The 23443-nt window shown below is 39.7% G+C and overlaps 1 long non-coding RNA gene across 1 annotated transcript; it reads left to right on the top strand.

The window, feature by feature from the left end:
- Positions 1-15027: 15027 nt before the first annotated feature.
- Positions 15028-22679, top strand: LOC130856084 (uncharacterized). Its single transcript, XR_009054431.1, has 3 exons — positions 15028-15124; positions 15493-15663; positions 22589-22679. It is a non-coding gene; the product is annotated as an uncharacterized LOC130856084 (long non-coding RNA).
- Positions 22680-23443: the final 764 nt, after the last annotated feature.

Genomic DNA, 23443 nt, shown 5'->3' on the forward strand with positions numbered 1-23443 from the left:
ATGTGTTTTGTTTTAGCCATCAAATATAATTCATAAAACTCATGAGGGAAATGATAGTTTATTGTATGTATCTATATTTCTGGTCTCTCTGAGGTTCTTACTTCCTGATAAAGAAGAAAACTTTGTTTCTTTACTTCTTCATTTTATTTTTGTTTGAAGAATTTCCTTTTATCCTTAAGGATAGGTCTGCTAGTAACAAAATCTTTTAATTTTTCTTCATCCAAGAATGTCATGATTTCCCCTTTGTTCCTGAAGGATAGTTTCGTCAGTGTAGTGGGTTAAATGGTGGTCCTCAAAAGGTATGTTTATGTCTTAATCCCCAGGACCTGTGAATGTGACCTAATTTGGAAAAAAGATTTTACACTTGCAGTTAAGGTAAGCATCGTGAGACAAAATCATTCAAGTGGAATCTACTTTAATGACAATTATCCTTATAAGAGACAGAATAGGGAGAGAGAGAGGAGACAGATGTGAAAATAGAGGAAGAGATTGGAGTTTTCGTTGAAGCCAAAGAATGCCTACAGCCACCAGAAATTGGGAAAAGCAAAGAATGAATTATCCTCTAAAGCTCAGAGACGTTTTGATTTTGGCCTTCTGCCCTCTAGAACTATGAGGAATAAATTTCTGTTTTGTAAGCCACCCAGTTGGTTACAGCTGCCCTAGCAAACCATAATAGCCAAATATAAATTTTGTGGTTGAAGGTTCTTTTCTTCAATATTTGAAAATTGTTGTGCCACTTCCTTCTGACTTCCATGGATTCAGATGAGAAATCTGTTGCCATTCAAATAGGCATTTATCCTTTGGTAACATGTTGTTTCTCTCTGACTGCTTTTAAGATTTTTTTCTTTGTTTTTAATTTTCAGAAGTTTAATAATGATGTCTTGGCATGGGTTTCTTTGGGTTTATCTTGCTTGGGATTTACTCAGCTTCTGGAATCTATAGGTTTGTGTCCTTTACCAAATTAGGAAAGATTTCAGTCTTTATTTCTTTGCATCTTTTTTAGCCCCTCTCTCTCTTTTCCTTCTTGAACTCTGATGATGCAGATGTTGAATCTTTTGTTACTGACCCACAGATTCCTAGGTTCTTTTTTTCTTTTTTTCAGTTTTCTTTGTGTTGTCAGATTGCAAAAATTCAACTTTTTTGTCCTCAAATTCATAGATTCTATTTTATGTCATCTCCAGGCTACTATTAAGCTCATGCAGTGATTTTCTTAATTTCTATTACTGTATTTTTAAATTCTATAATTTACAATTGGTACTTTTAAAATAACTGCTCTTTCTTTGCTGGTACTTTCTATTTTTTAATTCAGTCCAAGGAAATTTGTACCTGATTATGGAAACATTTTTATGACAGCTGCTTTAAAACCCTTGTTTGTTAATCCCAACATCCAGTTCATCTCAGTATTGGCATCAGTTGACTGTATTTTCTTAATCAAGTTGTAATTTTCTTGGTTCTTGGTATGACAGGTAATCTTTTTATTGTATCTTGGACATTTTGTCTATTATGTCAAGAAACTCTGGATCCTATTCAAATCTTTTAATTTAGCATGCAGTCACTCTGTTTAGGTTTATCTGCAGGTGCTGCCTACATTCGTGGGCTGTAGTCCCAATGACAGTTTAATTTTTAAAGTGTTTGTGGTGTTATTTTGGTCTGTTTGGTTTAGCTGATGTCACTAGGACCCCATGAGTCCCTATTGATGCTACCTAAAGAGGGGGAAGGGTTTCTCCATACGGGGCCACCAGGTTTTTCTTAGTAGGGGAGGGGAATCTCAGCTCATGAGATCAAAGTGGTTTCCCTGGCCAGGCTCCTGTGGTGATAGTATTAAAATTCCTGCCTGTGGGGGATGGAGAACATTTCTCAGGTCAGGAGCTTGTTGTGGCAGGATCTCCCCTAATGGTACCCACTGGCCATCCTTGTGTCTCTGGGCAGGGGAGGGAGTCTCAGGCCTGGGAGACAGTGAAACTTCTGGCCAGGCTTGTGATGAGATCCATCTTTGTGCTACTGGGCCCCCTCAGCATCCTTTGGTGGGGGAGGGGAGTCTCAGGCCCAGTCAGAAAGGAGAGCACTCCTCCTGGCCATTTATTTTTAGTGGAGCTTTCAACCAATTCCCCTTTCTAGAGGTGCTGGAGCTTCACCTGGTGTTGTAAGAGGGTCTATTTGATCTGCAGGAGGAATAAGCCTACCTCAACTGTCTTCCTTTTGCTAGTTTGGGGTCAGAAAATAGATGAGTCTGTATCATCTATTTCTGTTGGGTGGAGGAATGTAAAATATCCTGCTGATGTGTTTTCCTTCCAGTTCTGGGGTCCAAACGCTGTTTGCTGCCTTCTTCTTTTTTTAATTAATTAATTAATTAATTAATTAATTTATTTATTTATTGGCTGTGTTGGGTTTTTATTGCTGCGCACTGGCTTTCTCTGGTTGTGGCAAGCGGAGGCTGCTCTTCATTGTGGTGCACAGGCTCCTCATTGCAGTGACTTCTCTTGTGGAGCATGGGCTCTAGGCAAGTGGGCTTCAGTAGTTGCAGCACATGGGCTCAATAATTGTGGCTCACGGGCTCTAGAGCATAGGCTCAGTAGTTGTGGCCCACAGGCTTAGTTGCCCCATGGCATGTGGGATCTTCCTGGAGTAGGGATCAAACCCATGTCCCCTGCATTGGCAGGCAGATTCTTAGCCACTCTGCCATCTAGGAAGTCCCCTGCTTTCTTCTTATCACCTTGTAGCATTCTACCTTGGTTGCCCTTTTTGTTATTTTCAGAGTTTATAATTTTACTAGGCAAGGAGGAGCGGAGAGAAATGGGTTTATGGCATCATGTTTGGACCCAAAGTCTTACGTAAACTTTAAATTCAAATATACTATGTGTTCAAAGAAGGAACGCCTTATCTTATGGTTGAATTTTATCCTCCAAAAATATATGTTAAAAGCCTAACCCCCAATGTCTCAGAATGTGACCTTATTTGGAAATAGGATTGTTGCAGCTTTAATGACTTAAAATGAGGTACTACAGGAGTAGGGTGAGCCCTTAATCCAATATGACTGGGGTCATTGAGAAGAGGGGAAGAGACACAGAGATACAGATGTGAGGGGAGAACATTACATAATGATAAAGGCAGAGATTGAAGTCCTGTAGCTGCAAGTCAAAGAATGCGAAGAATGCCAGAAAACTATGAGAGACAGGAAGATACAAGGAAGGATTCTCCCCTGCAGGTTTCAGAGGGAACACAGCCCTGCCAACACCTTGATCTGAAACTTCCAGCCTCCAGAATTGTGAGACAATAAATTTCTGTTGTCTTAAGTCACCCAGTTTGTGGTACTTTGTTACATCAGCTCAAGGAAACTAATACACCCTATATTTTGAAAATCCCTTCTGGCTAGAGGAAATATGGTCTGATTATGAGACTGAACTACTGGTGGATCACAGAAGTTATTACATATTTTCCTAGCCTATAACTAAATTAAGTGCTACCAGACGTGAACAATTATTTCTAGAGGTGGGAACACAGGACAGTAAGCCTCTCCCATGCTCCTTTTAATAACATTTTCTATTTGGACACCTACTAACTGGGATGCATGGTTAGAGAGAAAGCCTTCACTGCTGCCTGGAAACCTTGTTCATCTTTTGCTGACTCCCTTTCCATTTTCCCACATTTTTTTTTCCCTAAATGTCTTTTGCACTCTGCAAATTATTTGTTTATACTCTTCCAAGCAAACTCTTTCCAGATGACCTGTCTTCCTTCTCATTTTATGAAACAGAGGATTCATAAAATGAATCCCCTCAGCTCTTCTCTCACCATCTTCAAAAAAGTGTTCAAATCAGTGTTGCATCTCCTCCTACATCTTTGTACAAAGATATGTCTTAGAAGATAAAACTCTGCTTTAGGTCCACTAGGCCTTCTGGAGGGAAAGTCTTGGGTAGTGGAAAAACCATAATTCGTGTGCTTACTGGCATTTCTGGACCTCTGGACTTTTTATTCATAAATGAAGGGTGTAGGGTTAGATTATCTTGAGGTTTCCTTCCAATTCTATCATCTGGAACCAGTTTAAAGAGATCATTTACAGCAATGGACAAATCAAAGGACAGGCTGGGTGGGAATTGGGCAGATCTATGCAAGAGAATCATGCAGCCAAAGACCAGCTCTTTCCATTACTTATACTACTTTCTGGTGGTAAGCAATGAGAAAAGAGGGGCACCAAAGTGGAACCAGGAGTGTCTGGAGAACCAGTCCATGTGACACAGGAGAAATGTGTGCAAGTGAGGTGCGAGAACCAAGGACTCAGTATCAAGCAGCTTCATAGTCATAATCTACCCTAGTGCTGTTGCGTGGAAATATAATGCAAGCCACAAATGTGAGCCACATACACACGGGCTTGGGGCAGGGGCGAAGGGGAAGCTGGGAAGAAGTGAAAGAGTAGCATTGACATATATACACTACCAACAGTAAAATAGATAGCTAGCGGGAAGTTGCTGTATAACAAAGGGAGATCAACTCGATGATGGGTGATGCCTTAGAGGGCCGGGTGGGGGAGGGTGGGAGGGAGTCGCGGGAGGGAGGGCATATGGGGATATATGTATAAATACAGCTGAATGACTTTGGTGTACCTCAAAAACTGGTACAAGAGTGTAAAGCAATTATATTCCAATAAAGAGCTTAAAAAAAAAGCTACAGGTGAAATCAATATTAACAATGTTACATGCTTTTTTAATTTAGGTCTTCGGATTCTGGTATGTATTTTTCACTCACATCACATCTCAGTTTGGCGAGTGACACACCATGTATTCCAGCACCATATGGCTAGTTGCTACCATAGTAAACAGTGTAGATCCATACTACATACTATCAGTGACTTATGGTTGGGTACATATTACCTCTTTCAGTCAGTACTAACAGCCATTTACTGTTGTTCCCCATCTTCTAGGTTTCTTACTTCTTGCCTTTATCACTGCTTTTTCAATTTCATGTCCGCTGTTAGGCTTCAAATTAGGGTTTTACAAGGACAATAATTATGTCTGTGAATCACTTCTTACCTTGCCAAAATCAGAATAAAGAAGAAAACACAGCAGAGAAAAAGCTACTAGTTATTTCATATAGTGTTTAATATATTTGTATAGTGTTTTATTACTTTCCGTGTATTTTAGCTGTGATACCTTATTTAATTTTCACAGGGACACTATGAGCTTCTCCAACCACCATTTCCATTTTCTTCCCAGCATACCGATGTGTCAATATGTCCAAAGCTAAGATGATAATTCTTCCTTTCTGTACTTTTATTTGCTTCTGTATTCTCGAGCTTAGAGAGGGTTGTACCACCATTTGCCCCATCAGCCTGCTTAGGAGATAACCTACACACCTACCCACCTCACTTCTCCCCTCTCTCATCTCCAAACCCCCTATCTGATGAATCACCAATTTCTGCTCATCCTACCCTTTAAATATATCTTAATTCCAGATGTTTTTTCATCTTTTGATGGTCAAGCCCACATTGCTTCATGCCTAAACTATTGTAATATTCTTGTGACTGGTCTTTGCCTGCATAATAGTCCCCTAATCCACCCTGTATGGTCTCCTTTCTAAAACACACATGTGTTTCTGATACTTTCCCATACAAAATTTTGACAACTCCACATTTCTTCGAATAGTGCTTCTCTAAGTTTAATGTGAATTCAAATAATCTGAGCCTCTTGTAAAGTGCAAATTCTGATTCAATAAGTCTGGGCCCCCAGACTCTGCATTTTGAAATATGGTGGTGGCGATACTTGCCCCGTACCATATTTTGAGTAGGAGCTGCATAGGGGATAACCCCCTAGGGTGGCATTCACTAGGATCTAGCTCTCAGCCTTAAAATATATTTTCCTTCATCTCTAATCTGCGAAAGGCTGCTGATCTACTCTCTAAACTCTCCAATGTAAGTCAATCAATTTTGGCATGTGTGTGAAAAAATAATTCACTTAAGCTGAAAGCCCACAGTTAAAATTCCAGTCACTTTTTTGTCCATCCTCCCAGTCCTGTCACTAAGAGGCCACTGGGACATGCAGGGCAGCTGATTCCAACCTCAGCAGCCATCCTGCCCTCTTGTGGCTTTTGCTTTCAGATGAATCCAAGGAGAGTTGTCTGCAAAGTTGTCACACTTCTATTGACTCCCTGGTCCAATTCAGCATGCACTGGGTTGGAGTCGGGAGCTGAGGAAGAGTTCCTCCAGCTCCTAAGGGAGACTTCCTGCAGCAGAGTGATCCCTGGATCTGGGAGCTTGTGGAGCAGGTGACAGCCCTGTGGGCAATGCTCTCCTCTCTCCTTTCAAGACCACTGTGCTTTGGTCTCAGGCAGCCGATACTGTCATGTGGTCGGAGCTTTTCCTCAGTTTGATCAGCACACAGGCCTGCTTCCTACCCCTTTCAAATCAAAGCACCTGGGTCAAGTCCAATCTCCAGTTCCCAGCTCCTCCTGATCCACAGACCGGACTTCTCACACTTTTGTTTGTTCGTGTTTTCACTCCAGCAATATTTACTGAGCAACTGCTGTGTGTCCAGTGTTGTGTGGGGTCCTAGGGATACAGTGGTGGAGGTGACGGCCTAACCCCAGCACTTAAGATTGCTTATTAACATTGCTTAAAGCCTCTGCGTGAGACAGACGCTTAAGCAGAGAGTGGGGGTGTTTCATGTTTTAAAAAAGTAAGGCAACTCAGTGATTGGTGATGACCTAGAGGGGTAGGATACGGAGGATAGGAGGGAGGCTCAAGAGGGAGGGGACATGGAGATATATGTATAAATTCAGCTGTTCACTTTGTTATACAGAGGAAACTGGCACAGCAGTGTAAAGCAATTATACTCCAATAAAGATCTGGAAAAAAAACAAAACAATTGTTGTGTTAAGAGGAAAAGAAGAAGACAGAGTGCTCAGGGAGCCTGTAGCTTACCCTACTAACCTTGAGTTCTGATACTCTACCCCAAGGCATTAATATCTGGTGTTACTGCTCCCATGGCATTTCAATTTAAAAAAAATCACTCTTTTGATAATTATTATTATTGTTATTCTTAGGTTAGTTATTATGATTACTTCTTTTCATGACAGTAGCTGAAAACCAGGTTGGACAACCAACCCAAGGGAAAGACAGAGATGGAGGCGGATTCACGGATAACAGGAACTCAGTCCTTGACCATCTTCCTCTTTCCCTTTTGTCTCCATGCTTCTCATTGAGGTTTCTCTGTGCTGTTTACATCATTTATAGCTTCTGCCATTAGGCTGCAATAGGTTATTTTTCCCAGCTGTAATCTGAAAAAGCTCAGAAAAGAACTCAGCCATCATTTCTGGACCAATCACCTGTGGCCATGGGAAAGACAGGGCAGCTTCCACTGTGACCATGTGATGGAGGAGGAGAGAAGGCCGAGGTGATGGGCACGTGGTACTATAAGGATCTGTTTCCGATACCTAGAAAGCAAACCACTAAGGTTTCCCAGTTGCAGACATATATTAATATTTAGGATTCAGGAATAAGAAATGAGGATTCTTGTGAATTTTCAAAATTATGTCAGGCTAAAAATACATCCAGTGTTCTTCATACTCTTAAAACTCATTATACATATCAAAAATACTTGATTAATAAGAAATATTAAGTTTGGAAGCTATTTACCAAGAATAATAGCCTATAGTGGTTATTTAAAAGCTGGAAATGCTAGCAAATGTTATTAGGTAGTATTGAAATAATGTAACATTTAAATCTTCTGGCAAGGCTAACAATTCTGCACCAAATCATGTCTGAATTGCCTAGTTAAGGCCTGACTTTGTTTCTTGTACTTATTGTTCATTGGAATGCCTTCCACAGGATTTGTATGAAGTATCCTGTGCATATAGGCTGTGAACACAAAATATGGCAACAGCTACAAGCCAAAGTGACTGATTAGACTGATTTTTTTTTAACGTGGCCCTGTCCTGGTTCCTGGAAAATCCAACTTTGACCTTCAACTTTAAGTGTCAGCTTTTACTTCTTTTACTTTCACCTTGATATCTGTGAATTTCTTAGAACCAGTAAGGTTTCTGCATTGATTATTAAGGTTCCATTCTTGCAGGAGAATTACAATTATTTCTCCTGATTTCACAACTGGTTTTTTCTTGAAATTTGGAACTTGTAAAACCATTTCTCTTGAAGTTCTGGGAAGGAATTTCTACCTGAAAACACTGCTATTTGTATTTAATTTCTATAGGGAAATGTGTTGCAAGTTCCACATGACTGATTTATCATTGTGAAAACTCTTGAAAACACCCTTTATAGGCAAAGGGGTTTTATACAATGGCCCAAGTGATTACTCTTCCTTTCCCTGGAGCAGAGATGGAGTTATTATATTATTACCTATTGCTAAGAGGCTCTGAATGCCTCTTCTCAAAAAGAATTTCATACATAATTCAGCAAAGTAAGGGAGCCTGCTATGCTTTGTGAGGTTTCCAGGTAAACTTTGCCCAGATATGATACTGGCTTGTATTACAGTTTTAACACTGGTATTAGAGAATAGGGGATAAAAGAACCATCTCCCTCAGTTTTTTGAATAAGTTAAAAAAGTTTGAGTCAATACTGGTTGCCCCGTCTGTGCACCAGGGGACGTTATAAAAGGGGGTCAAACATCTCCTTCCTTTGAAGCATATATGCCCATGTTCCTCCTCGGTTTGGCTGGGCAGTGCAGACAGATTCCTCTGGGGCTGGCTGTTAATCTTTGGCACCCAGAAGTGCCATAATATTTGAAAGATGAAAATACAAATCCCTCAAGCAGAGGGCTGAAGAGCAGTCTGGCAATGTTTGGACTTGGGGAGATTTTCATGAGAAGTGAAAGTAAAAGAAACAAAGTGACAAGTGACTGACACCACAGGATGCTTCTAATAGTTCACTTGTGTGCCTTCCAAACACATGTATTAAACCCCAAGGGCTTGCGCGCTGTAAGACGGGAAGGCAGAGAAGGGATGAAGTCAGGTGCTGGGCATGCAGACATCCAGTAGACATCTGTGGCATTGAATTAATGTCAGGGCCTTGCTTTGGAGGTGCCTGACAGTATAACTGGATGAAGGAACCAGTGCACAACTGAAAAACTCTTTAAATCACGTCTAACGTAGTTCATAAACAAGGACAAGTCAAGGTAGGGCGACATTACCAGAGTAAAACCCCAATTCCTCGCAACCTTATTAATCACAATCCTGAATCACCTAGAGTCTGAAAGAAAGAACAGCACATCAGAAAGTGACTGTGGTGTTTATTCAGAATAACACACCACTGATTTATCTAATTGCATTGAAAATACTAGAGGGTGAAAAATATGTTCAGGATGATTCATTTTTACCACTGAAATGACTGAAATCATGAATAAAATGTGTCTGCTCTTGAGATTTTTATTAAGAGAAGTAAATAAAAAAGAAAAAGGAAAGCACTGAAACAAAATGAAAATTTTGTAACCAGGAAAATGAAATGATGCAGAATAACCAAATCTCAATCCACTTGGTTTATTGAGGCTTCTTTATAGCTGGGTATCCAGGGAAAACTTGAAGTCATTATAATCCTTTCAGCTTTTAAACCTTCTGGATTTTGCAAGGAGTTATGGGGATTACTAAGATCTGACTTTGGTGACAGGGTCCACCGTGCCTCTAAAATCTAACCCTCCAATTGATACGGCCTCCACCAAGCCCCACAGTGTCTTGGGAAATTTCCATGGGAACCAAGCAGTTAGTGCTAAATGAAGTCCTTTGGGAAATGTCCATTTAGAGGGATCTGGTGCGTGACACTTCCTCCAGTGCATCCTCTGGGGTCCTCTCATTGTGGCACAGGGTTACATGAACTGTCTTCTTGGGCTTCTCTCCCCACTACCCATCTCAGCTGCCTTGGCAGTCAGTCTGATAACAGTGGTTTAGGGCTGCAGCAGGGAACAGCCTCTTCTAGAGTCTACACAAAACTCTGAGTGGTCCCCAGAGTGGCCGGCCTTGCTCCCATCTGCACCTACATACACCTGTTGGAAATGAATTGATGGCAGCAGTCAGGCAACTCATCGACAGTCAGGAAGAGACCAGTGGGAAAGCCTGCAAACCTGGAATGGCATCACCATGCCAAACCCACACTGAAACCGGAAACCCAGAGAAACTCAAAGAGGATTTCCAATTCCCCAACCTCTTCAGCCTAAAAGAAAATGGAAACAAATAAAGGAAGAAAGGAAAAAGAATGAAGCTGAAAGAATTTATTTCCTAAAGTAAAATTACAAAGCTAATATGGAAGAAACAAAATCTGAAAATGGTACCCGGGCAGCCGTTCCAGGAGGAAGCAACGCCTCTCCACCAGGGAACTGCCCAGAGGATGTCCTTTGCTGGTTTTAAAGACTTGTTATTAAATAACAATTTAATCTGTTATTAAATATTACTATCATCAACGTAACGTGTTAAATGATGGTGGTAGTGAGGAGCTATGTCAGTCAAACAACAAAATAATGTGGCTTTTACTTTCCACCATGGCAGCAGTTAATGAAATATTACATTATGTTTGTATTATAATATTTTATACCATATTAAAATTTTACATCTGGTTACAGAATTTCCCCAAGGGGAAAACCACAGGGGAAGATTGACCACAGGAAGTATTTTCTGTTTCTAAAATAGAAAAAAAAAATACTGGAAAAATGAATTTAAGTTGAATACCTACTCTCAACAGAAGATATTATTGATCATTTCTGAGCAAATGGAATACCCTCTCTGGCTAAGTTCAATCTCTGACTCACTTACAATCCAACCTATATCTTCCACGGTATCAGGCACCTTTGGTGTCCCACCCAGTGGGCTCAGCTCCCACATTTCTGGGCACTCCAATCATGACATTCCCAAGACTCCTCTCTTAGGGGTTTTCTCTGGCCACGAGAGTCCACCTGATCCTTGATAGAGGTCTACCAGAAATGCCTAGGAGGTAACACCTTCTGGATCCACCCTCTTCCAAGTGACTGCGGAAAGCTGGCAGGAAAATAACCCCAGCGCCTGACCGCCTCCTTGGTTAGGAAACAGCGCTGCCGGGATTCCGCAAAGTTAGACTCCCCCAAAGGATTGGTTCCTCGTTCTCTGAGGTGGTAACCTGGGACCACCTGCTGAATCAAGCCTTGTGCCACGTCCTCGTCTCAGGGCATGTTTTGGGGGACCCAACCTAAGATACCCAGGAAAGGCCCAATTTCACCTATTCTATCACCTGTCTCCCTGCAACTTCCCCTTCTGACCATCTGGGGAGCCTAAGGTGGAAACAGAGCCCTTGACTGCCAACACTCTTCTGGCTGCTACTCACCACAGCCCCACCTGTAACCCTCCTCCCTCCTCCCTTCCCCGACCCAACTCCTAACCTCCCACCTATAAGCTGCAACTCCGCCTGGAAGGATAAGCATTGCTAATTCTCCTTCTAAACAAACGAAGGGGCACTGATAAAATAGCAGCTGGAAAAGACAGGTTGGATGCAGGAAGTCAAGTCACTCTGTGCCTTTCTCAATTCACTAAGCCCAGCATTTCTGAGGAACTTCAGGAAATCCAGCCCTTTCCTTGGTTTGTTGCAGCTCTGATAAAAGTAAGCAGAGCAAGTCTCTGATTCTACACCCACCGCCCACTCCTCCCCCACTCCAAGATAATAAACTGTTTAAAATACTTTGCTTTAACTCTTCCCATATATTGCTTCTGTTATTGCTTTCTATTTATAACCCCTAGCCCACCAGTTCCTGGAACTGTTGATGCTTAACGCTTAAACCAACTGCTGTAATTCTGAATAAAACTGACAGCTCTTTCTGGGTTCTCTAATTGGGAAAGTCTTAAAGGCAAAGAACTGGGTAAAAAGAGTATATAATTCATTTCTAAGCAGGTACTTTTGGATGTAAATCAGGAAGAGCTATCTTCCTTCCGATTTAGCCTATATGTTATTTGTATTTCAAGCTGATCATTCTTTAAACTTTTCTTCATTGGGGACCATAGCTTTGCTGTGAGCTGCATTTACTCTTCCCCAGTCATTTGTGTTCCCAACACATGGAATTTTGGGCAGACCAATGCCTTTGCAGAAGTTTCCAAAGCAAGGTACTAGACTACTTGCCTTAGCACCCTGTGGGGTAGTGGTTGAAAAACAGATTCATCAGACTACCGTTGACTGACCCAATGCAACTTTTGGGGGAAGTCCAATGATGCTTAGGTCCAGATGTTTGAAAACAACGGATTTGGGTGTTCAAACTTGACATAGAGGGTTTAGGTTACAAAGATTGAATGAAAGTTCTCCTTGTTTCTCCCAGGACTGAGTCTGTGGTGTTGATCTCATCAGCTGGCTTTTGCTAACTAAGCTAATAAGCATTTACACTAGCATTTATTCTGAGGCGTGACAAAGACTTGTGCTAATCCCTTCTGCTGGAAAGTAAAAAATAAAGCAACGAAAAAAAATTGTTTCAAACAGTAAATGCACCCAGATTTTCTAATGGGAAAAATATGACACGGGTAAGCATAGCGCTTTAGGCGGCAGGAACAGGGAGCCTATTTTCTCAATTTCGATAAACTGTTCCCTTGGGAGCAGATCTTTGAGGAGAGATGTTCGAGTTTCCTGACTTGGATGATGGAGAAAAATCAAGGAGAGTTGTTTGTATTTGTATTGGGAAAGAAACGTTATTTTCTTTTTTCTTTTTTTTCTAAAATCGGTGTTTTTGGTGATATCTGCAATTCAAATCTCATGTGGTCTTATGTAAACGCTCTTGGCTTTTCCATCTGTCAAGACATGATGAAGTAAATTCAGTCTCTAGAAATAATCATTGTTTCCTGGCCCTGGATTTGGAAGGATTTCCAAAGTAGATGATAGAAGTTTGGAACAGAATCCCACTTGGCATTGTCCTGACAGGATTCATTATGGGCATCTAGAGTATAGCTCAGCTCAAGGACAGAGGAATTTTACTTTGGAATCCAATAGTGAATGTGTTTGTGGATGTCAACAGACCATTGTGCGAAAACATACATGACTATGGTGAGTAAACAAATACCTTCTTCCTGGAGCAGAGGACTGTTGTGGGCTTCGTTGATCTGAAAAAGAACAGAACAATAGTCATGTCTTTTAAAAGCTCTCGGCTTTCAGAGCAGTGTTCAAAGTATACATCTTTTGATGAAGAGGTTCACATCTGGGAGATGGCAGCCTGTGGTATTTTCCCATAAAGTGTTTGTATTTTTCTTTGGGTATTTCAGGGTGTTCTTATATCCTGGTAAGGATATCACAAATGATATTCTTTGTGGTTCAGTCTTACTGATCAAAGTCTTTATGTCAGCACTAGTTCCATAGGAGAGATGTTTGCTACAGGAGTTTATTAATAGAAATGTGGTTGATACAAGTCATATAGACTCTTGTATCTGAATGGTTTTATTAACACCACTGTCTTTCCAGCTTGGTAATTTATACAATCCCTAGCCTCCGACTCTCAATCTTTTTATACCTAGCAAAGAATTTTTCAAGACAGAAGATCTGAAGATGCTTTTTTATCACTTGACTACCTGACAACACGAATGAATAATATTTTGCACAGCTTTTCTGTGTATGAGTCATTGACCCCAGGAGCATAAACCAGTTTTTCGGTTTTAAATTACTTGAACTTTTTGTTACTCTCCTCCTAATTAGTGTCCATTGTGTTTCAAAACCCATTTTATGTGTTTATTAATAGCCAAAGTATTAAATGAAACCATAGAAACCCCTGGAGGAGAGGCAGTTCTATTTCTTTTCAAAAACAAGGAATTCACTTAACTTCTTTTCTAGTCAAATGAAAAGCTTTAACAGTTGGAAATTATCATTTAGTAACTTATTTTTTTCCAGCTTTTAGTCTCTTTGAACTTTCACCTCTACACATAGCCTTCCAACTCCAGGAAAAGAATTATTTCAATCAACCAATCAAGAGGGCTTTTAAACAAGTTTACAGATCATATACATGTTTTTAATTTTCTATCTTAATATCTGGATTTGAGATGTTGCGTTAAAATATCATTTTTGGAAAGCAGTTTCCATTTCTCTATCATGGCTATTATCATTGAACTGATTTTTTTTTTTGGCTTGGATTTTTTTCTATAATTTATTTTATTTATTGATTGATTGTGTTGGGTCTTCATTGCTGCACACAGGCTTTCTCTAGTTGCAGAGAGTGGGGCTCTTCATTGTGGTGCGCGGGCTCCTCATTTTGATGGCTTCTCTTGTTGCAGAGCACAGGCTCTAGGCACGCAGGCTTCAGTAGCTCTGGCATGTGGGCCCAGTAGTTATGGCTCGTGGGCTCTAGAGGGCAGACTCAGTAGTTGTGGCGCATGGGCTTAGTTGCTCTGTGGCACCTGGGATCTTCCCAGACCAGGGCTTGAACCTGTGTCCCCTGCATTGGCAGGCGGGTTCTTAACCACTGTGCCACCAGGGAAGCCCTTGGTTGGGGTTTTTAAAATGACTTTCAGTTGTTCTGCTTTAGTTTTATCCTAATCCCAACCCTATGGACCAGCAGCACCAGCATCACCTGGAGCTTGTTAAAAATACAGCATCTCAGGCCCCACTCCAGACCTGCTGACTCAGAATCTGCATTTTAACAAGATTTCTTAGGTGACTCTTGTGCACATTAAAGTTGAGAAGCTCGATTCTGACCTAATCCTTCCACTTCATAGTAGCATTTCCAGAGAAAAGGAATTCAGAGCACAGTTTTATAAATTATGGCATCTAAAGAAGAAACTATAATAACTGGAAGATAGGGACTCCTCAAGGGAGAAGCATGGGATTGGTTGCATTTACTGTGGGGCATCCTGCTGGCAGCTCAGCCTGTACTCAAGGTTTTAAGTGCTAAGGTGCTGATGAGGGGACCACCTGGCGCTGTCTTGGGAGTGGACAAAAGGTTCGTGTGTGGTGAGGAAGCTCAGGGGCAGAGGAGTGACACACAGGGAGATGTATACAGAAGTAGGACAGAGGAATAATTTACTCTGTGCGTGGAAGGTGGGGCAGAGGACAGAACAAGAAAGCTCCTCAGAGAAGATGACTCGATTTTAAGCATTTCACCCCGTGGGCAAGTTAGAAGATGTTCCAGTCAGACAGACATGGAAACAGTGAGACATAGAAACCGCTCTAAGGAAATTCACACGGTTTGGTGTTGGTGAACGTGAGGTATGTGTAAGCAGAGGGGAAGGGTGAAGATTAGGTGGGAAGGAACCCATGGAACAAAGGGAAATGAGGGAAAATAACAGATGCAGAGGCCTGTGAGTGCTAGGGAGCTTGGCTTATGTCCAAGGGGCCTGAAGAATTTCAGACAGAGGAAAAATACAGCCAGCTTGGTGTTTTTAAGAGGTTGTTCTGGATGTAGGGTGGAGAGTGGACCAGAGGCAGACTGGGCAGGTGTAGAGGCAGGGAGACCACTCCCCTGCAGGGGAGAGGCAGTGATGCCATGAGCTGCCATGAGGTAGTAGCTGTGGGGATGGACCGCTCAGGATAGAATCCAAAATAAAAGGAGGAAATCCTTTTCTCTCTGCGAACAGCCACTCCCTCAAACTTTTGGAAGACAACAGTTCTTTGCTGAGACTTATTTAAAGGAAACACCTCCAGGTCTTTGAATTGCTGTACACATGCCGTGGTTTTGCATCCCTCTCTCAAGTACTTCGGTTGATTTCTATCCCATGTGCACTGTAGTGCCAAGAATTAAAGTCAAGGTAAGGTTGAGTGGGGAAAGAGACCTAAAAGTTGCTGGGTCTCTAAATATGCCAGGTGTACCACAAACATTGGTTCATTTAGTTCCCACAATCCTGCACTCTAAGTATTATTACCTCTGTTTTAAAGATGGAAAGAATAAGGCCCTGTAGATTAAGGACCTCCTTTGTGACTATCAGTTATGATGAGTAGAATCTGAATTTTCACCCAAACATCAGTGATTCACCTATTCAACTACCTGCACCACAAGGATGCCTAGAGGAGTTTAAACTACCCCTTCCCCGTAGTTTGCTGAATGTACAGGTGGCAATCAATTGCTTTCTCTGGCTACCTGTTTCTCCCATTGAATGAGGTCACTAGAACCAGTAGACAAGCAGAGGAGACCCCTCAGTGCCCAGGTAGAAGACACAAATTCTCTATTTGTCAGAAAAAGATTTCACATGCAGATCTGGTTGACTTTGTTTGTACACAGTTCTCTCAAGCTGGGCCATATGCTTCTGCAGCCCACAGATGATTAAAAACAACAAGTCAGGAATGAGTGGGAAGCAAGTGAGATCTAATAGCTGACAAGCTGACATCAAGGGAGGAGATGGGAAAATGTAAAGAACCAGAGGTATAAGAAGTCAATAAGCATCAGTAATAGTTTTGGTGACTAACATAGGGACAGTCTCACAGACTTTACTAGTTCCTGAAGGCAGGACTGTATTACAGCACAACGTATAGACCGTAAGAGTCAATGTAAACTCCATCACCCACCCAAATCAGAAAGTATCAACATAACATCCCGGACCAGAGAATCATTGCTGCCTCTACCTGAGCCATTTCAGGAGTATGATGATGTGCATCTCTTTTCTGGTTAGAAGTTGTTAGCATTTGCAGAAGATTCTTATAGTCTGCTAAGCAAAATCTCTCTCTGAGTGATGTCTGCCAGTTGGCCAATGTTCGGTTCTCTTTTTACAAGGTAATCATCCAAATATTCGGAGACTAGTGTTACCAGTGTGGAATGGTAACCAGAAACTCCTGGGCTCTGAGTCTTCCAAGAGCTTTTGCCTTTCAAGCCTGCTCTAGAAATGATCCTCCATCCTGCCAGGGTGGTCCCATGACATTTCTTGTCAATCTCAGGAAGTACAATCTTCTATAGTCATGTTAAGCTGTAAGCACAGGGACAGTCCTGTGATTTAAAATGTCCAATCAAATCTGTTCATTGGACTGAATTGTATCTCCCCAAAATTCATGTGTTGAAGCCTTAGCTCCCAATGTGTTGGTATTTAGAGGTGGGGTCTTTAGGAAGTGATTAGGTTTAGATGAGGCCATGGGGATGGGGCCTTTGTGATGGGATTAGTGCCCTGTAAGAAGCTGAAACAAGAGAATGCTCTTTCTCTCTCTCTCCACCATATGATGACAGAGCAAGAAGGCAGCTCCCTACAAGTCAGGAAGAGGACTGTCCCCAGAAACTGGATTAGGCAGTATGTTGATCTTGCTGGACTTTCCAGCCTCTAGAACTGTAAGAAGTAAATGTCTGTTGTTTAAGCCACCAAAAAAGGAAAAAGAAAAAAAACTCTTCATTGATCCTTCAGTTTCTTTTCTTTTCTTTTTTAAACTTTTAATTTTATATTGGAGTATAGCCAATTCACACTGTTGTGTTAGTTTCAGGTGTACAGCAAAGTGGCTCGATTATACATATACATGTGTCTATTCTTTTTCAAATTCTTTTCCCACTTAGGTTGCTACATAATACTGAGCAGAGTTCCCTGTGCTATACCTTAGGTCCTTGTTGGTTATCTATTTTAAATAGAGCAGTGTGTACATGGCAATCCCAGACTCCCTATTGTCCTTCAGTTTCCATTGGAAGGAAGTCCTCCTGTCCACCCTCCTGCCTCCTGTTTTTGAGTGCCAGGCTCTTCCTCTCTCTTTACCCTTCACCTCTACCTTCCTGTACCTGCCGTTTCCAGACACGGAGCTCTAAGCAGGAATAGGAAGAAAAGTTAAGGGCAACAGAAAAGTTCTTACTTGACTGGTGCCACTCTGTACTGGCTCCTAAGTCTCCAAGTTTGGGGGTTTTTTTGTTTTGTTTTTATTTTAATTTAATTGAAGTATGGTTGATTTACAATGTTGTGTTAAATTCTGCTGCATAGCAAAGTGATTCAGTTATGCATATATATACATTCTTGTCCATATTCTTTTCCATTATGGTTTATCACAGGATGTTAAATCTAGTTCCCTGTGCTGTACAGCAGGACCTTGTTGTTTACGAAGTCTCAAAGTTTAATGTGAGCATGAATCACATGAGGGAGCTCATTAAAATGAAGGTTCTGGGTTGGTAGGCCTAGGCTGCATTTGTTATAGGCTCCCAGGTAAAATAGATGGTGTTAAGCCATGGACCATACTTTGAGTAACAAGGATTTAGAGATTCCCCTGCAATTTGTTTAATGCAATGAATGCAATTCCTTCCATGCAGGTAACCGTCTTTCAGCTATAGCCCCTGGTGGGACACATCATTGCCTTTTACTACTGGGGACCCTAACCCTGACAGGCCACTCCCTTGGTAAGAATACCTTTCTGTATATCGTCAGGTTCAGTTTCCACAGGTAATTCATCTGGTCCCTGGGTTTTGCACACCTTTGACCTTGATTTTGACATGAATACAGGTACATCCTAGGCATTTGTTTGGCAGCCACAGAGGACTGTATCTTTCCAAATGACAAGTCAGGCACCACCCCTCTGTCCTCCAGACATAGGGAATGAGTGTAGAGTCCTCCCCACAGAGCTGTTGAAAACCACACACTAGGCTTGGAATTGGAAGAAGTGGTTAAAACTGACAGTATAACTCTCTCCCAAGAAATTGCTTCACAATTCCTCTACCGTTAGTCAAGAATCTAGCTCGTTTAAATTCTGAGTCCAGGTGAAGGGCCATGTATCCTTTAATCAGTTCTAGATATTTCTTTTGAAAATTTGCATCTTGGTGACTGTGCTCGCAGCTAAATTTAGTATCTCATGAACTACAATATATCCCTGTGTTTCTCTTCTCTGTGACAAGCATCTTATTTCCACATAACATCATTTCTGAATATTTACCATTTTCTAGATACCCTTTCATTTGTCAACAATCCACCTAAACTAAAGTACCTGGAATCAGACATAGAACCCCACTTAGCATCTGCCCAGCCCAGAGTTCATTAAGGTGGTGTGTTTCTATCCCCTATATGTGTGACTTCATTAATGCTCTTGGCTGCTGAATGTATGTGGAAGAGAAAAGAAAGGAGGGCAAAAGGAAAGAATCAATGATGTGTGTCATCTTTTTTTAAAATTGAAGTATAGCTGATTTGCAATCTTGTGTTAGTTTCTGGTATACAGCAAAGTGATTCAATTTTATATATATATAAATATATTTAATATTTATATTTATATTAATATGTAATGTAAATTATAAATTATAAAATATAAAAACAAATTAAATATAATTTATATTTTATAAAATCTATAACTATATAAAAATATTTATAAAAATATAAATTCTATATTTTATAAATTTATAAATAAAAATATAAATTTATATTTTATAAAATATATAAATATTTATAAAATATATAAATTTATATATAAATTTATAAATTAAATATAATTTATATTTTATAAAATATAAAGTATAAATTATAATTATGTTAATATATATTATTTTTCATATTCTTTTTCATAGTTTATTACAGGATATTGAATATAGTTCCCTGTGCTATGTAGTAGGACCTGGTTGTTTATCTGTTTTATATATAATAGTGTGTATATGTTAATCCCAAACTCCTAATTTAACCCTCCCACCATTCCCCTTGGTAATCATAAGTTTGTTTTCTAAGTCTCTGAGTCTGCTTCTGTTTTGCAAATAAGTTCATTTGTATCTTTCCCTTTGTGTCATATTTTAGATTCCACACATAAGTGATGTCATATGACATTTGTCTTTCTCTTTCTGACTTACTTCAGTTAGTAGGATAATCTCTAGGTCCATCCATGTTGCTGCAAATGACATTATTTCATATATATATACACCACATCTTCTTTATCCATTCATCTGTTGATGGACATTGAGGTTGCTTCCACGTCTTAGCTATTGCACAATAGCGCTGCTATGAATATAGGGGTGCATGTATCTTTTTGATTTAGAGTTTTCTGTGGATATATGCCCAGGAGAGGGACTGCTGGATCATATGGCAACTCTTCTTTTAGTTTTTTAAGGAACCCCATACTGTTTTCCATAATGGCTGCACCAAGGGTATAATCTTGAGCTTAACTGTCTGGAAAATTGAGATATCATTGATAGAAAATAACAAAATTAAGATAAGGAAATGGAGGGCTGCTCCATTTTAGACATATTTTGCTTGAGGTCAGCAGGACAGCTATGTGGAAAGAAACTGGAGACTGGAAGTTAAACTTAGAGACAGGGATTTGGGGATCATGCTTATTATGATAATACTTGCAGTCTAGGGAATAGAGGATGCACTCAGGTTGAGCTTAGGGAAGAAGGTACCCAGTCCAGGCCTAAAGATGATGAAGGCTCATACAGATTCCAAGAGAAGGCAATATATTCTCCAGAACTGTACTGTTACCTATGTGACCCCAAATGCTTCTTTCCTTGGCCTGCCACACTGTCTGAAAGTTATATCGGCTTCATTTCTTAGAATTCTTCCGAAGAGAAGTATGCATGTTGCCACCTGGGAGGTGCATGTTAGTTGGCTGATACACAATAAAGAACACATTTACCTGATTAGTAACCATGGCCACCCACTGCCTCCCAGGCCAGAGTCTTCCGAGAATGGAATATGGGATTTTTTTTTTTGAAGTGTAGTTGATTTACAATGTTGTGCAAATTTCTGTACAGTTAAGTGACTCAGTTATATACATATATACATTCTTTTTAAAAATATTCTCTTCCATTATTTCCAGGAAATTGAATATAGTTGCATGTGCTATACATTAGGACCTTGTTGTTTATCCATTGTAAATGTAATAGTTTACATCTACTAACCCCAAACTCCCAATCCATCCCCTCTTCCACGCCCCCTCCCTGTCGGCAACCATAAGTCTGTTCTCTGTGTCTGTGCAAACATGACAGGGAGACTCCAGAATTTATTGCTGGGTGGAAATAGCTTATATTCAAAATAAGTTTATTATTTTGTTAAGCACTCCTCATTTAGCTAATGATTTTATAAAAAATTATGTATTCCAGTTAAAAATCATTTTACATTTAATTTTTCCCCTCTCTTAAAATTGGATTACATTACATTATTCTTTGTTATATTATATATTTGTTGTCTATAATCAAAGGATTGAAAATGGCCATTTTATAGTAAAGCATGAAGAAACTGGTTTTAAAAGATATCCACAAATCTTTGTATATTCATCGATTTAAAAAATTTATTTATTTACTTGAATCTGACATCAAATATTAAATTTCAAAATATAAATACCAATATAAGTTTTGATTATTGTTTTAATTTCTACAAAGTACATGAAAAAATTATAATTTAATAATTTAGTAATTGCATGGAATAATAAGTTGAATAATTTCATAACTAAAATGTATACTATTAAGTATATATTAATATAAAGGGTATATATGTGAGTGTATATATATATACACACACACACACACACAGAGCATATAAAGTTATAAAGCATATATATTTAGTTTAAACTCTCATAAGCTGTCATCTTGACCACATAAGTAGACTAGTGATTTATAAATTATATACACATACATGATCTTTACTTTAGATATAGTAATACATTCTGAAAATTTTTCTTTCAGACCTTTTACATCTTTTGAAGAAGAACCCATTCAGTAACATAATGTCTGCTGCAAAGTTTTTTAGCACTACGCAAACTCCATAAATTGTAATGTTTGTTAGTTTTTCACATTAACTAAAAGTACAAAGGTGAAAATCAAAATTCTAAGGATTCTTTAGGAAAACGTGGGGATGTACCAGAGATCAGAATCATGTACCACAAACTTGGCTTTAAACCGCCAGATTTCTAATTTCCCAAAGTTAGTTATTCCCAAATACCAGAGTCAGGGTTGAAAACACACATATGGTAAAGTCTGGGTGATCCAATATTTAGTCAACTGGAGCTGTTAGCCAGCCTGGAAAATTGTAATGTAATAATTAATATTCACAGTGAAAACTCTCAGGATAAGAGTCTTAGCTACCATTTCTTTTATATCCACCATATGCCAGAAGCCTTAATATAGTTTCTAATGTAATATACTATCTTTTTAAGTGACAGAAGGAGTCTATGAAATAGGTTGTGTTATCCCCATGTTACAGATGAAACAAATGGTGTTCAGAGAAGTTAAAAGTAATTTTTCCAAGGTCCCATGGTGAGAAACAGGTATCTTCGTGTTCTACGTCCCGGGAGCATTTAAATTCCAAATTTTATGTGCTCGTTTTTGGAAAGCTGGTAATACATAGACGATATGTCTTTGATAAAAGAGAGTACTTCATAAACTTCAGTTGTGAAATAAATGAGTCGTGGGTACGAAATGTACAGTGTGGGGAATATAGTGAATACTTTTGTAATATCTTTGTATGTTGACATGTAACTAGACTTACAGCGATGATTTTGAAATGTATAGAAATATCAAATTACTACATTGTGTATCAGGAACCAACATAGTGTTGTAGGTCAATTTAACTTCAGAAATGAACAAACTCATAGAAATAGAGATCAGATTTGTGGTTATCAGAGGCCGGTGGTGGGAGGATGGGGAGTTGGATGAAGGTGGTCAAAATGCACAAACTTCCAGTTTTAAGATAAATAAATACTAGGATGTAATGTACAACACGATAAATATAATTGACCCTGATGTGTGTTATATATGAAAGTTGAGAGTAAATCCTGAGTGCTCATCGTAAAGAAATTTTTTCTATTTCTTAGTTATGTGTCTACACGAGAGGATGGAAATTCACTAAACTTACGGTGATAATCCTTCCATGATGTATGTAAGTCAAATCATGATGATGTACACCTTAAACTTACCCAGGGCTGTATGTTAATTATATTTCAACAAAACTGGAAGAAAAAAAATAGAATACTTTACGTTCAATCCCATTAGATAAGAATATTTATTTGTATTTATGTACACTGCTTGCTCCTTCTATGGCCACCGTGGTCCTTAGAGCACAAGCTGCAAATGATTTTTCCAGTGTTAATGGTGGGGTGGGGTGGCGTTACTCATCCAGTGTCTGGCCACCACCCCCTCAGAGTTCTCCAGTGACCAACAGGCTCCTGGACGTGGGAGTCTAGGACTGACACTGCAGCTGGTGGCCACGGCTCACAGCCAAGTTAAATACTTACTTCACTGACTCCATGCTTGCCCCCCACCCCCTCTCAATGTCAGTCTCTCTCTCTCTCTCTCTCTCTCTCTCACACACACACACACACAAACACTAATGAGAAGATTTAGGCTTTACATTTAATTATAGATTTGGGATGTGTTTGGGAAGTAGGATCAATAGAATCAAACATTTGAGGGAGGAGGGATAAATTGGGAGTTTGGGATTGACATATCCACACACTACTATATATAAAAGGACTTACGGTACAGAACAGTGAACTCTACTCAATACTCTGTGATGACCAATATGGGAAAAGAATCTGAAAAAGAATGGATATATGTATATGCATAACTGAATCACTTTGCTGTACACCTGAAACTATCACAACATTGTAAATCAACTGTACTCCAATATAAAATAAAAATTACATTTAATAAAACAAAACAAAACAATA

The sequence above is a fragment of the Hippopotamus amphibius genome, chromosome 6 (assembly GCF_030028045.1).
Source record: "Hippopotamus amphibius kiboko isolate mHipAmp2 chromosome 6, mHipAmp2.hap2, whole genome shotgun sequence".
NCBI lineage: Eukaryota > Metazoa > Chordata > Mammalia > Artiodactyla > Hippopotamidae > Hippopotamus > Hippopotamus amphibius.